General features: G+C 39.6%; 1 long non-coding RNA gene across 1 annotated transcript; it reads right to left on the bottom strand.

Moving 5' to 3' along the window:
• Positions 1–6,518: 6,518 nt before the first annotated feature.
• On the bottom strand, positions 6,519–14,839 carry LOC117976842 (uncharacterized). Its single transcript, XR_004667621.3, has 4 exons — positions 14,064–14,839; positions 10,410–10,545; positions 9,488–9,510; positions 6,519–7,465 (listed from the first exon to the last, which is right to left on the bottom strand). It is a non-coding gene; the product is annotated as an uncharacterized LOC117976842 (long non-coding RNA).
• Between the last annotated feature and the right edge of the window lie 421 nt (positions 14,840–15,260).

The raw sequence follows: 15,260 nt of genomic DNA on the forward strand, positions 1-15,260 counted from the left end.
CGTTCTCAAAGGAATAATTAACACGCTCTTGGCTTCTAATTTAAAAACTGTGTGATCATTTTAAATGACATATTTTATTGATTATTATTTCTAAATCTTGTCACCTTGATTTATGCTATTTGGAAGAAACTCAATGTCTTAAAGAGACATTATTAAAATGGAATGGAGCCCAACTATTTTAACTGAGCTAAGATCTTTTGAAAATGTACTAGTCTATACTGCCTGATGATGAAATTGATACTGCTAAGGAAATAATAGTGATTGTTATCATCAAGTGTTCAGCAAGCCAGGTGCGGGTGGCTCATGCCTGCAATCCCAACACTTTGGGAGGCTGAGGCGGGTGGATCACTTGAGGCCAGGAGTTCGAGACCAGCCTAGCCAACATGGTGAAACCCGTCTCTACTAAAAATATGAAAATTAGCCGGGCATGGTGGCGACACCTGTAATTCCAGCTATTCAGGAGGCTGAAGCAGGAGAATCGCTTGAACCCAGGAGGCGGAGGTTGCAGTGAGCCAAGATCACACTGCTGCACTCCAGCCTGGGCAACAGAGCAAGACTCCATCTAAAAAAACACTGTTCAGCACAGGAAGTTTTGAGGAGTTCACAAAGTATATGTCTATGCAATATACAATTGTTCAATTGTTCCTCCTCTTCCTATTTTCAACTCTTCGAGAGTATGTTACTCTGTCCTTAAAGGTATCCTAACCCAGATTCAGGGAGCTGTGTAGTAATCCACAAGGCAGCATGAATTCTGAGAGACTGTGGCAGATATGGTGGTGGCGGACACCATGCAAGACTTTTGTACTACAGAACCGAGCTCCTACCTTTTTCACGCTTCTTTTCCAATAATTACTTGTAATCCTGCTAAAGTCTGAACAGGTGCAGGTCCTGTTCTTTAAAAGGATTAATAACGAAAGGCTGTTTGAAGCCACAGGCAACAGGAAACCTAGTTCTGTCTAGAAATGCTCTTGTGTACATATGTCTGCTTAAGAGAGGGGTGGCTAGAAATAGCAGGCCAGGCAGTAACTCACTGGGCTCCGCTCTAATGCTCTGTGACTGGGGAAGTTTGCAAAGGATTTCCTGAGCAGGCAGCGGGCAGCTCTCTGCAGCACTCCCTCTGACAGCTGCTCAGCATTAGGGACAGAAGGTGCTGCAGGAAACCCTGACACTGCCAGGGCTGCACTCCCTGCAGCTCCCCTGTGCTTCCACTCAGGACTCGATGCAGCACATCTTTGGAAAGTTTGTTTCCTCTAAAAACAAAAGGTTGTTCAAAGGAGATTTAGTCTGCATCGCATTAGATGGCAAGTCAGTAAGCATATGAATATCGCCATCCCTGTACCTCCACAGTCACAGCAGGTTATGGGCTGCTGGCCCCCATGCCTCCCAGTGTCAGGGTGACAGCATTCGGGAATTGAAGGATTAAAGCCAGCCACCCATTCAAGAGAAGGAGAGAAGCAGGGAAACACTAAGCACTTAAAATGCTCTGCTCCAAGATGCTGCGCAGGACAGCCAGGAGAGAGGGCTGTGAACTGAGGGTTGGGGTTTATGTAATTATGTGTCTCTAAGGGAAGGACAGAGGAAGAGAAGAGAAGGAGGGAGGAGGAATGAAAGGAAGGAGGCAGAAGTGAATAGAGGGAGGGAAAAAGAAAGGGAGGAAGGCTTTGTTCCAGAATCTGGAATTGGTTCTGAACAAAATGTTGCAATGTGTGAAGTTAGACTCTGAGGCCTCTCCATCTCTCCGTATTGTGTTAGGAAACCTTTCTCCCCCAGGGGCACAGATCCTCCCAGGGGCGATAACCATGGCAACCTCATTTGAGTGGGATGGGTCCCACTTCTCACCTTGCTCCTTGTCAGAGTCGACCTGTCCAGCATGCCACTCTCTGTCCTGATGGCTGCCTGCTCACAGAGGGGCAGCGATGGACAAATGAAGACATCATGGCAACCGGCTAACATGTTCCATCTCTGAGAGAAAACAGCTTCTCTCTTCGGGCAAAGCTGCAGAAAATGTGCCTTCCCGTAATAATGATTCCCCCTGGACTGCCCAGCCAAGGGCCTGCGTCAGCGCTGGCCAACGTCCGGCGTCTGTCTGGCTCTGCCCCTCCCCCTCCTCTCGGCGGTGACTCGCTCTCATTTCCCACAGGCTCTGCTTAAAGGTCACCTCCTTAGAAACAGCCTCCTTGGCTACACCACCTAAAACCACACCCCATTCATCTGTATCCCTTTACCTTGCTTTCTTTCCCTTTCTTACACTGACACACTACCTAACTTTCTATCAAATCCTCCTGCGCTATAGAAGTCTGTTTGGATCTCCTCTGAGTATACGAAGAATGTAAACACCACATAACAACCCACATACTCTCTTCGTGCAAGGGAGCAAACGCCTTTTCCATCCTCTCTTGGAAGAAGGATCACACACAGATTATGCAGCCAGGGTGATTCTCCATGGTGGTGTCCTTCTCTTCATAAAGTAGAAATCCTCCTGGCAGCCTAAATCCCCAACCCATGGACAGCTTGAAATTACATACAAATGATTTCTTAAGCAAGTTTTACCATAACACAGAACTCTAAAATACCCAAATTTCGGATTTCAAATGGATAATCATAGACCCAGAACACAGTATTAAAAATTACTTTTAAAATGAGCACATACAGATTTAAAACAGCAGGGTTTCTCCACGAGGAACTAAGACATTGGCCAAGAATATAAAAGCAAGGAACATAGTCATTCTGGAGCTTGAACCATTCTCAGGGCAGTTGAGGCTAGGTGGATCTGTCCAGCATTGGGCCTGCGAGCAGAAAGAAAGGGGAAATTGGGAGGCAAAGCAAGTGTGCCCTTCAGAAGCTTCCACCTCCCTCCCGCTTCTAGGGGGACCCCTCTCACTGACCCCAGCTGCCCAACACCAACAATGTCCCTTTCTCAGCAGTATTCATCAGAACCTGCTCCTCAGGAAAGAAAAATTCATTGAAAAATTCAAAATGTTAGAAAATAATGAATCCAACTTATCAGTAAGTCTCCCAGGAGCTGTGTTATTTTAACAGGAGATGTGCAATTCATCCTTAGAAAAGGACCTCAAGGCCCGGTGCGGTAGCTCATGCCTGTAATCCCAGCACTGTGGGAGGCCACGGCGGGTGAATCACCTGAGGCCAGGAGTTCCAGACCAGCCTGGCTAATGTGGTGAAACCCCATCTCTACTAAAAATACAAAACTTAGCTGGGCATGGTGGTGCACGCCTGTAATCCTAGCTACTCAGGAGGCTGAGGCAGGAGAATCACTTGAACCTGGGAGGCAGAGGTTGCAGTGAGCCAAGATCAGACTACTGCACTCCAGCCTAGACAACAGAGCAAGATTCTGTCTCAAAAAATAAAAAATAAAAAAATAAGAATATCACTTTATTTAGGAAGCTCTCCCTAACCCCCAAGACTACATTAATTGCTACTAGTTGGAGGTCCCATAATAAATACTCTGTACATGTCTCCATCTTGCATGTGCCACATTTTATGACAGCTTGTATGTCTGTAAGTTCCATGGGGGCTAGGGATATACCAAGCTCTTGACATGGAGCAGGTGCTTAATGAACACTGAAGGAAGAAAGGAAGGAACAAATGAATGAATAACTGCATCTGTTTCCCCTACTGGACCAGGGCACTTCAAGGACAGAAATGGTACCTTATTTACCTTTCCATCTGAAAGGCAGTATAGCATAGTCAAGGTAGGACTCTGCAGCCAAGATGCCTGGGTAAAAATCCAGATTTTGTCACTTAGCAGTGCTAACTGTGCCTCTGTTTCCTCCTCTGTAAACAGGAAATAATTAACAGTACCTACCTAATAGGATGTAATGATTATTAAAAGTATTAATATATTGAAAGTACTTAGACTGGTACCCACCACATAATATCATGTGTTAGTTATTATTGTTGCTATTAGTTGAATTCTCAGTACCTACCTAGCAGAGATTCAGTAAATGGACACGTTGTGTATCAGTCACAGATGGGCAAAGTATAAAGGTACAAATCCTCCTTTCCCTGAAATTCTGCCTATTTCATGGACACTGCTGGCCCTGGGCACAGAGGATGAGAAAGGTGAGGAGGAGGTTTGTCTACTAAAGACAAACTCCACCAACCACTAACTTCACTGTCCAGTACGGAATAGTACTTTATTATATCATGTTCTGAAGCAGTTCTCATTTTAGTGGAATTTTTACCACATTTCTTTAGATGACTACCTCAAGTTTCTGATTCTCTTTAACCAAGAAGACTTAGTTCTTGAGTAGACAAGGTAGACAGTTGAGCGCATTTCTGTTTGCAACTCTTTTATTTGTTGTCTTAGTCCATTTGGGTGGCTATAATGAAATGCCATAAATTGAGTGGCTTGTAAACAACAGAAATTTATTTCTTACAGTTCTGGAGGTGAAAAGCCAAGGTCAAGGCATATTCAGTGTCTGGTGAGGGCCTGCTTATTGGTTAGCTGCGTCCTCACATGGTGGAAGGGGCTAAGCAGCTCTCAGGGGCCTCTTTGACAAGGGCACAAATCCCATTCATGAGAGCTTCACTCTCTGGAATTAATCACCTCCCAGAGGCCTCACTTCCTAATGTCATTACCTTAGGGGTGAGGATTTCAACATAGCAATTTTGGGGACATACAAACATTCAGACATAACATTTGTCTAGTCTCATTGTCTAGTATAGATCTTAATTTTTAATAAGAAAACACACTTAAAGTAAACATTTGGCTTCCCACAACTGAATTACTGCTTGAAAATTAATACTAGTTAAGTAACTCACCAAGTATACGCAAAAGTATCCTGGAGACAGAGTGATATACAGGTGATTTGTCTTCAGTTGCATATTTTTAAAGCAAATAATGAGTTTTAGATTGATTGTTAAAACTTATTAAAAACAGACTAAAATGTTTACAATAAAACATTTCAAAGTAGATAAGAATATCGAGGCAAAGAAAATGTAAATCCTTACCCAAAACAAATTTTCCTCTTCTTGTTTGGATAACTCAAACTAGATGTGGGATCAGGAGATGCCTCAATTAGTTTAAATTTATTCCTATCTGTTGTAACGAAATAAGCAAGGTACGTATGAAGGTTCTATACACACAAACACATGCTGAATTCTGCCTTGTTCTTTGTTTTTCATGCTTTTGTTTAGCTTACTCTCTCTGTATATATATAGAGGGAGGGACCTGGTAGGAGGTGATTGGATCACGGGGGCAGTTTCCCCCATGCTGTTCTCGTGATAGCGAGTTCTCATGAGATCTGATGGTTTAAAAGTGGCACTTCCCCCTTCACAGTCTTTCTCTCCTGCCACCGTGTGAAGAAAGTACTTACTTATCCTTCCTTTTCCACCATGATTGTAAGTTTTCTGAGGCCTCCTCAGCCACGAAGAACTGTGAGTCAATCAAACCTCTTTCCTTTAATAAATTACCCAGTCTCAAGTAGTTCTTTATAGCAGTGTGAAAATGGACTAATGCAGATCCCCCCCACCACAACATTCAGCTGAGTACTCATCAATGTATATATGTGAAGCAACTACCTGAGGCTGGGGAAAAAACTACTCATAATGAGAGGTAACCGTGTCCAGTGTTCAAACAGATCCAATAACAATGTCGGTTTCCACCAGCCAGAAAGCAAGCCCCATGATTCACAGGACATTGGTAGAGTACAAAAGACTTTGGCTGAGGAGTAGGGAAGAATTAGTCCCGGACTGAGCAAACCCAGACCCCTGCTCCAGACCCACCTAACGAATTTGAAAAAGTAAGATCTGAAAGAATCGATTTGTTTTCAAGTAACTTCTTTGCATCCCAGAACAAAGTTCAGTAATATTTATAGGAATTCCAAAATATCCAATGCTCAACAAGATAAAATGTACAATGTTTGTGTTATGAACTGAATGTTTGTGTCCCCCTCTAAATTTATGTGTTGAAATTCTAACTCCCAATATGATGATATTTGGAGGTGGGGCCTTTGGGAGAAAATTAGGTCCTAAAAGTGGACCCCTCATGGATGGGATTAGTGCTCTTATAAAAAATAATGTGAGAGCTGGCTTTTTCTCTCTTTGCCATGTGATGTTGGCAATATGCAACCCAGAAGAGGATCCTCACCAGAGCCAACTGTGCTGACATCCTGATTTCAGAATTTCAGTTTCCAGAACTATGAGAAATAAATATTTGTTCACAAGCCACCTAGTTTATGGTAATTTGTTATAGCAGCACAAACTGACTAAGACAGTCTGAAATCTAATAAAAAATTACTGGGCATGCAAAGAAGCAGAAGAATGTGACTCATAGTAAGAATACAAATCAATCAGTTGAAACTGACTCACAACTGACATTAAGGTTAGAATTGGCAAACAAGGATATTAAAATAATTATAACTAATAGATACATGAGAGATATAAAAAAAGATTCAAATCAAACTTCTAGAGATGAGGAGTACAATGTGTGAGCTGTAAAGTACGCTTAATGGTATTATTAACAGATTAGACATTGTAGAAGAGATTAGTGACCTTGGAGACATAGACATAGAAGCTGTCCAAAATGAAGCAAAGAGAGAAAGGAAACTGATTTAGTCATGGTTACCCAGACAGAACTGATAGAATACATATACATAGATACATGAGAAAGGACTGATCATGAGAATTAGCTCACTTGATTGAGGTTGAGAAGTCCCACAACAGCCTGTCTGCAAGCTGGAGAAGCAAGGAAACCATAGTATGACTCAGTCCAAGTCCAAAGGCCTCAGAACCAAGGAGGCTAATGGTGAGAACTCTGAGACTGAGGCTGAAGGCCTGAGAGCCCAGGGGGCTGTCATACAAGTCCTATCGTCCAATAGCCAGAGAATCTAGAGTTATGATGTCCAAAGGCACATCCCCACTCCATAAGAGAGAACAAAAATTCACTCTTACTCCATCCTTTTGTTCAATTCAGGCCCCCAGCTGATTGGATGATGTCCATCCACATTGAAGCTAGATCTTCCCCACTCAGTCCACCAACTCATATGCCAATGTCATCTGGAAACACCCTCTCAAACATTCCTGGGGGAGCCCAATCATTCCAATCAAATGGCAAGCCATCTGGGTTTCCCTTTCAGCAGAAAAGGGATGTGCTCAGTGCCCACTGAAGCACTGAGAATAAACAATGCTTTCCCAGGTACCTAAGTGTAACTTAATCCAGGCAAGTTGATACCCAAAATCAACCATCACAGAGACTTTTTTTTTTTTTTTTTTTAATGAACAGAGGATCAGTGAGCTGTGGGCCAATTTCACTTGGGCTAATATTTGTGAAACTGAAAAACTGGAGTTTTTTCAGGAGTTCCTGAAAAAATAAGATAAGGGTACAAAAATATTTGAAGACGGGAGGCTGAGGCAGGAGAATCGCTTGAACCTGGGAGGCAGAGGTTGTAGTGAGCCAAGATTGTGCCATTGCACTCCAGCCTGGGTGACAGTGTGAGACTCTGTCCTAAAAACAAACAAAATAAATATATATAACTATATATATATTTGAAGAAATGGCCAGAAAATTTCCAAATTTTATGAAAATTATTAACCCACAAATCCAATTTTGAATTCCAAATACAAGAAATATAAATAAAGCAACATCAAGACACATCATGACTAAATTGCTCAGAAACGGTGATAAAGAGAAAAATCTTAAAAGCAACCACATGAAAAAAAAAAAAAAACCACACATCATATACAGAGGAACAAAGATAAGGATGAGAGCAGATTTTTTTTTTTTGGAAACAATACAAGTAAGGAGACAATGTATCCATATCTCTAAAAGTACTAAAAGATCATTTGATAAGGCAAGCACTACCTTGATACTAAAACCTAACAAAGAAACTACAAGAAAACTACAAGTCAATATTGCTCATAAAGTCAACCTCTCCATTTGCAGACAACATGGTCATGTATGTAGAAAATGTGATGGAATCTATTTTTTAAAAATACTAAAACAAATTATTTTAGCAAGATCATAGGATACAAGATAAATATGCAAAAACCAATTGTATTTCTATATACTAGCAATGAACAACTGGAAAATAACTTTTTTAAAATAATGCTATTTACAATAGTATCAAATATATGAAATAGGGATAAATCTGACAAAAGATGTGAAAGTCTTCTACACTAAAACTATAAAACATTGGCAACAGGAATTAAATTAGACCTAACTAAACAAACAAACAGATATAGCATGTTCATGATTCAGAAGAATCGATATTATTAAGATGTTCATTCTTCCCAAATAGACCTATAGAGTCAACTCACTACCAATCAATGTAGCAGAAGGCTTGGTTTTTGTAGAAATTAACAACCTAATTCTAAAATCCAAGGGACTTAGAATAGTGAAAGCAACTTTGAAAACAAAAACAATGACTAGCCTAGGCAACATAGCAAGACCCCATCTCTACAAAAATAAAACATTTAGCCAGGCATAATGGTGTGCACCTGTAGCCCTAGCTACTCAGGAGGCTGAAGTGGGAGGACTGCTTGAGCCTGGGAGTTGGAGGCTGCAGTGAGCTATGATCATGCCACTGCACTCTAGCCTGGGCAAAAGAGCAAGACCATGTCTCTAAAAAAAAATAATAAAAGAAAAGAAGAACAAAGTTGGAGGACTAATACTACCTGATTTCAAGACTTTCTATAAAGCTAAACTAATCAAGATAGGTGTTATTGTCATAAAGATAGATGTAGAGCCATGGAACAAAACATCCAGAAATAGACTCACATATAGATGGCAACTGATTTTTTACAAAGTCACAAAGGCAAAGCAGTGGAGAAAGGATAGTCCCTTCAACAAATGGTACTGGAACAATGAGATAGTCATATGCCAAAAAAATGGACTTCATGTCTTGTACTATGTTTAAAAATTAACTCAAAATGGGCCATAGGCTTAAATGTAAAACTAAATATTATACAATTTCTATGATAAAACATAAGGAAAAAACCTTTGACCTTGGGTTAAACAAAGATCTTATAGACCCAACTCCAAAAGTATAATCCAAAAAAATCAAATTGATGAGTTAAACTTCATCAAAATTAAAAACTTCTGCTCTTTCAAAGAATGAAAAGACGGGCACAGTCTGGGAGAAAATCTTTTAAAATCATATATCTAGTGATGTGATTAATTCAGAATATATAAAGAACTTCCAAAACTATATTATAAGAAAACAACTCAGTAAAAACCTGGGCAAAATATTTGAACAGACACATCATCAATGAAGACAGACTAACAGTAAATTAAGTGCATGAAAATACGCTTGACATCATTATCCATTAGGGAAATGCAAATTAAATCCACAATGAGATACCACTACGTACCTATTAGAGTGACCAAAAAGAAAAAGATTGACCATGTCAGTGTAGGTGAGGATGTGGAAGAAATGGAAGTCTCATATACTGCTGCAGGGAATGGAAAATGATACAGACGTTTTGGAAGACAATTGACAGAGTCTTTGAAAGTTAAACATACACCTACCATATGATCCAGCCATCCTGCTTCTAGGTGTTTAGCCAAAAGGAAAGGAAATATATATTCATTCAAACACATGTGGATGAATGCTCATAGCAGCTTTATTTGTAAAAGAAAAACTGAAAGAACCCAAATTTCCATCCACAGATAAGTGAATATACTGTATAGGGTATCCGTATAATGGAGAGTGACTACTCAGCAATGAAAGGAAACGAACTATTAATATACATACACTTCAACTTGGATGAATCTCAACATGATTATTCTGAGTAATAGAAGCAAGATAAAGGACTCAGAGAGTACACACTATAAACTTTCATTTAGATGAAATTCTAGAAAAGTCAAACTAAGTTATAATGACAGAAAGCAGATTAGGGATGGGAGTGAGAGATGACAAAGGGGCACCAGGACCCTTTTGGGATGATGAATATGTTCACTATCTTGATTATAGTATTACACACATGTCAAAACTTATCAAATAGAACAGTTTTAGTATGTACCACATGTTGCATGTCGATTATACCTCAATCGAGTTGGGTTCTTTTACAATTTTAAGTTTAAAATTATCTGTGAATGATACTCTTAACCTTTAGCCCTTGGCTTTGGCCAAGATGCCTTCTCATGCATAATTCTTTGCAGAGAAAGCTACATCTCCTTCACTTATGGTGGTGAGCCAAGGGGTAAACAAATGCTTTAATCATTGTGATAGCCATAGTTCTAGCACTTGACTCATAAGAAGTACTTAGTGTGTGTGTAATAATACTTCATGCTTAGAAGTTATATGGATCTAAAATTCAATAACGAACTATACAAATGTGATTCGTAATAAACTTAAAAGGTGACATCTATGAAGCATTGCACATCACAAAAGCATGTATTTCTTTCAAATATACAGAAGAAAATCAAGGAACAACTGAGCAAGGTCTACCCTGCAAGGGGTCCTGAGGATGGTGATCCAGCCAGTGAGTCAGAATCTGACTTATGCCCAGGAGCCAGCTACCTCAAAGTGCTGAGCACATCAAATTCAAAATGGCTGGTGAAAATGCTTGCCTCTGGTAGAAGAGCTGCAAGTAAATTGGACATCAGAAGGAAAACAATTTAACTCATGCAAACACAACTCAACTAAAAACAGAGATTAAAGAGAGCTGCTGTAACTCACACCAAATATTTAGCAGCTGCAATTTTCAATTTTTACTGCCAAGTTCAATTCACAAAAACAACAACAATATTTATTTAACATCTGTTATGTGGCAACAGTGTGGTAGTCATCTTTAAGGCTGTTAAGCATTTGAATAAATTATAGGAGGCAATGAATCTCCCTTCTAAGAAATCTTTCTCATTTGGATACAGAATGTGTCTATACAAAATGAAATATGCGTAGATCTTCCAAAACAAGATCTTCTTTGTGTAGCTCTTCCAAGACAAGATCTTATCTGTGACTTTTTTTATATATTCAAGCTTTCATGGCCATGATACCTTACATAAAAAACTAATTGCAGCACAGTTCACAATAGCTAAGATTTGGAAGCAACCTAAGTGTCCATCAATAGATGACTGGACAAAGAAAATGTGGTACATATATACAATGGAGTACTATTCAGTCATAAGAAAGAATAAGATCCTGTCATTTGCAGCAACATGGATGGAACTGGAGATCATTGTGTTAAGTTAAATGAGCCAGGCACAGAAACACAAACTTCATATGTTCTCACTTATTTGTGGGAGCTAAAAATTAAAATAATTGAACTCATTGAGATAGTAAAAGGTTGGTTACCAGAGGCTGGAAAGGGTAGTGGTGGAGTAGGTGGAAATGGGGATGGTTAATCGGTTCAAAAAAATAGGATGAATAAGACTTAGTATTGGCTCGCGCAACAGGGTGACTATAGCAAAAAATAATGTAATTGTACATTTTAAAGTAACTAAAATAATATAAATGGATTGTTTGTAACACAAAGGATAAATGCTTGAGGGGATGGATACCCCATTTACCCTGATGTGATTATTAGGCATTGCATGCCTATATCAAAATATGTCATGTAACCCATAAATATGTATACCTATTATATACCCACAAACATTAAAAATAATTTTTTTAAAAAAATTAATAGGATATTATGTCATTTCCCCCAGGTCTGGCTCAGTAATTCCCCATGAACAATGTAGAGGACATATTGTCTAGTTAACTTGGTTAAATAAGGACTCAATGAATGGGGAAAAATGTATTTGGAAATTCTTTCCTAAAACTGAAATACCATGGTCATCCATTCATTAAATAGTCACTGAATTCCTACCATGTCCTGGGAGTGTGCAGTGGTGAACAAGCCAGACATGTGGTCTTTGCTCACATGAAGCCTATGGGGAGACAGGAGATCCAAAAATAAATATACCATTACACGTTGTAATTAATTGAAAATATTTGTGTATACTAGGAGGCAGAGAAAGCCCAGTGTGCTGCCTCACTGTAATTTCCAGTCTCTCCAGAAATAAGAAAGGCACTGCTCCACTGCCTTTTAATTGCAGCTTTTCTATGTTTTTGCATTAGGAGTAATTATGTGCCCTTGACATTTTTGTGCTCAGAGTGCAGCAATCTGCCTAACAAGCATGGCTTGCTTCTCCAGGGACATAACTACTGAGTAATTGGCAGGCAGGCCGGACTGACCTGCGCCACACACAGAGCCAGAGCCCGCTGCCAATGCTTCAGACCCAAGGGCTGTGCTCCTGGGTGCATAGCACAGAAAAGACTGCCAGGCTGTGTCAATCTTTTTAATCATGCTTACGCATATAGGTTAACCACAGTTATGTAAGCAGGTTCTGAGAAAAGGTGAGAAAGAGAATGGAGAGTTTTGCTACAACAGAGGCAGGATTCTGAATTTATTTCCAGCTGCCCATCTTGTCCCTCCTGGAGACCTAACCCCTCCAGCACCTACACACACAGCCTCTTTAGAAGCAACTATCCTGCCACTGGCTCAGAAAGGCTGAGTCCTAAGAATTCTATCTTGCTCCTAAGAAATCTCAAGCTTCTTTTGTGGTAAGTGGCTTAATGAGACAGGATAAGTGATGAACAAGAAGAATCATTGTATCATTTTATGTTTTTATCATGTTGTCATTGCGCTGGCTAAGTTCATCTTTGATGGTAAAATACTAACGCAAATTGAAGCTGTGATAAAAGGGCTTTCAATATGAAATAGACAAGACATATAATGGAAAGAAATGCTTCCAGAATGGATTTCCATAAAAACGTGGCAAGACTTTCTCAGTGCCATTCTTTAAAATCTCTGCTATTTTTCAACAAATGCCAGATGTTAAAGCATTTGCATAGTATCCCTTGGAGGGTTGGGTGTAAAGACATGCATTAATATCAGGTTAATAGAAAATATCTACAATAACAAAATGTCCACACACAGATGCTCAATAAATGCCATAGCACTTGTTATGACTAATTATTATGAAGTACACGGACCCCTTTTCATATCAAATAATTTACTAGACCCTCACTTATAGATCTTGTACTCCTACTTGGTTGAGAATGTATCAAAATAACTAAAAATGTCACTGTGAATTTCATTAAATCTTGTATAAAGATCGAAATGTAGGCCTCCAGCTGTGAAATTTAGAATCTCATCTTTTACTAGCCTTGACCAGCTGTGAGTGAAATGGCAGATCAAAGTTTATTTTTCATAAATATTTAAGTAATGTCACAATTAGCAATGCTATTCTAGATAATTATTTAATTTCACTACATATTATAAACTGAAAATCTATGAAAAAAATTATATACTAATTTAATTGTCTTGGGAAATATAATAGAAATGGACCATAGTTTGACATTAGATGTTTTGGTATTAGGTTTGTGCATAAATAATTGCTTTTAATGGCAAAACTGCAATTACTTTTGCACCAACCTAATGGTTCATATGACATCACCAACAATCATCCAGAAAGCTTCATATTAATCTTAAATGAATTGTTGCCATTAACAAAGCTTTCTTCTCTGAGATTCAGCTGGAGAAGTTCATTCTGGAAAACATTTAAAACTGTTATGCACATGAATCTCTGAAAAGATATGAAGCTCTGGCAAAAAAATAAATGAAGGCTAAAAACAGAGGGAAACAATTTCCCAGTGCAAAAGATTTTCTATTATTTTCATTATTATTCCTTAGATGTTTTGGCTGAAGATACAAAAAGAAAAACAAATAGATATGTTTTCCTCAAAAACCATCACTTTATTTTTGTGCCACGGTTTTTGTTTAAAATAAGATGACAGAGAAGAAAATTATAGAGATAAAATCAATTGTAGTAACCAAAAAAAAAAAAAAAATCAGTTTTAGTAACCAAAGGAAATCAGTCTGTATTTCCAAAACCTTTGTGTGAGAGCCCATCAGTGTGGTTGGCAGATGTTTTACAAACACTTAGGGAATCTGTCATGAACTTTAAAGTACAAGAGAGCTTTTTCTGTTTGCCAGGAAATCTAGGAAAACAAAGGGAAATTAAACCCATTAGCCTAGTTTAACATCATGTGCTTCCCCCACTCGCCCCTCCCCTCATAGCCAGGGCTTACACACACACACTGAATGGTACTTACGTTCCTTAGGTATTACCAGTTGGCCCCGTTTCAAGGCTTTAAAAAAGCCTCATCACTATGCACCCAACGTTAACACTCAAAGCCCCGCAGGGCTGTATCTTGGATGGCTGTTGCTACTGAGTGTGATTCTCAGCAGATGAAATGCTAGCAGCAGCAGCAGCAGCAGCATCTATGAACTGCCTTATAATAAACCGCAACTTGGCTGCACTTAGTCATCACCAGGGCCACGCGCTGATGCGTGGACTCCACCCTCAGAGACTCTGATTTCATTGGTCTGGGAGTGGCCTGGACATCAGGATCTTTTCCTTTTTTAAAAAAAATAATAATTATTATAATCCACAAGATTTTCCTAATGGTTACATCTCACACCATGAAATTGACTTTGGTAAAATGTGTGTATAGTTCTCTGTCACTTTATCACATGTGTAGGTTTGTCTAATCAGCATTGCAATTATGATACAGAACTATTCCTTCATCACAAAGATATGCCTTTATGGTATCACTTACCTGCCTTCTCTCTACTATCCCTAACTCCTGACAAACACTAATCCCGATAATTTTGTCATTTCAAGACTGTTAAATAAATGGAATCGGCTAGGCGTGGTAGCTCATGTATGTAATTCTAGCACTTTGGGAGGCCGAGACGGGTGGATCACTTGAGGTCAGGAGTTTGAGACCAGCCTGGCCAGCATGTCGAAACCCCATCTCCACTAAAAATACCCCAAAATTAGCCAGGTGTGGTGGCGCGCGTCTGTAGTCCCAGCTACTCAGGGGGCTGAGGCACGAAAATCACGCGAATCCAGGAGGTGGAGGTTGCAGTGAGCCAAGACTGCACCACTGCACTTCAGCTTGGGCGACAGAGTGAGACTCTGTCTCTAAATGAATAAATAAATGGAATCATACAGTGTGTACCCTTTTGAGATTGGCTTTTTCACTCAGCATAATGCACCTGAGATCCATCTAGGTTGTATGAATCGATAGTTCATTCCTTTTTATTGCTGGTATAGATGTACTACACCTTGGGGCTATTACAAATAAAGCTGCCATGAACATTTGTATAAAAGTTTTTGTGTGACCTGCCTGGGCAACCATAGCAAAACCCCATCTCTGCCGGGAAAAAAAAAAAGTTAGCCGGGCATGGTGGGATACACCTGTAGTCCCAGCTACTCAGGAGGCTGAGGTGGGAGGATTGCTTGA

Source organism: Pan paniscus, chromosome 17 (genome assembly GCF_029289425.2).
Source record: "Pan paniscus chromosome 17, NHGRI_mPanPan1-v2.0_pri, whole genome shotgun sequence".
Classification (NCBI taxonomy): domain Eukaryota; kingdom Metazoa; phylum Chordata; class Mammalia; order Primates; family Hominidae; genus Pan; species Pan paniscus.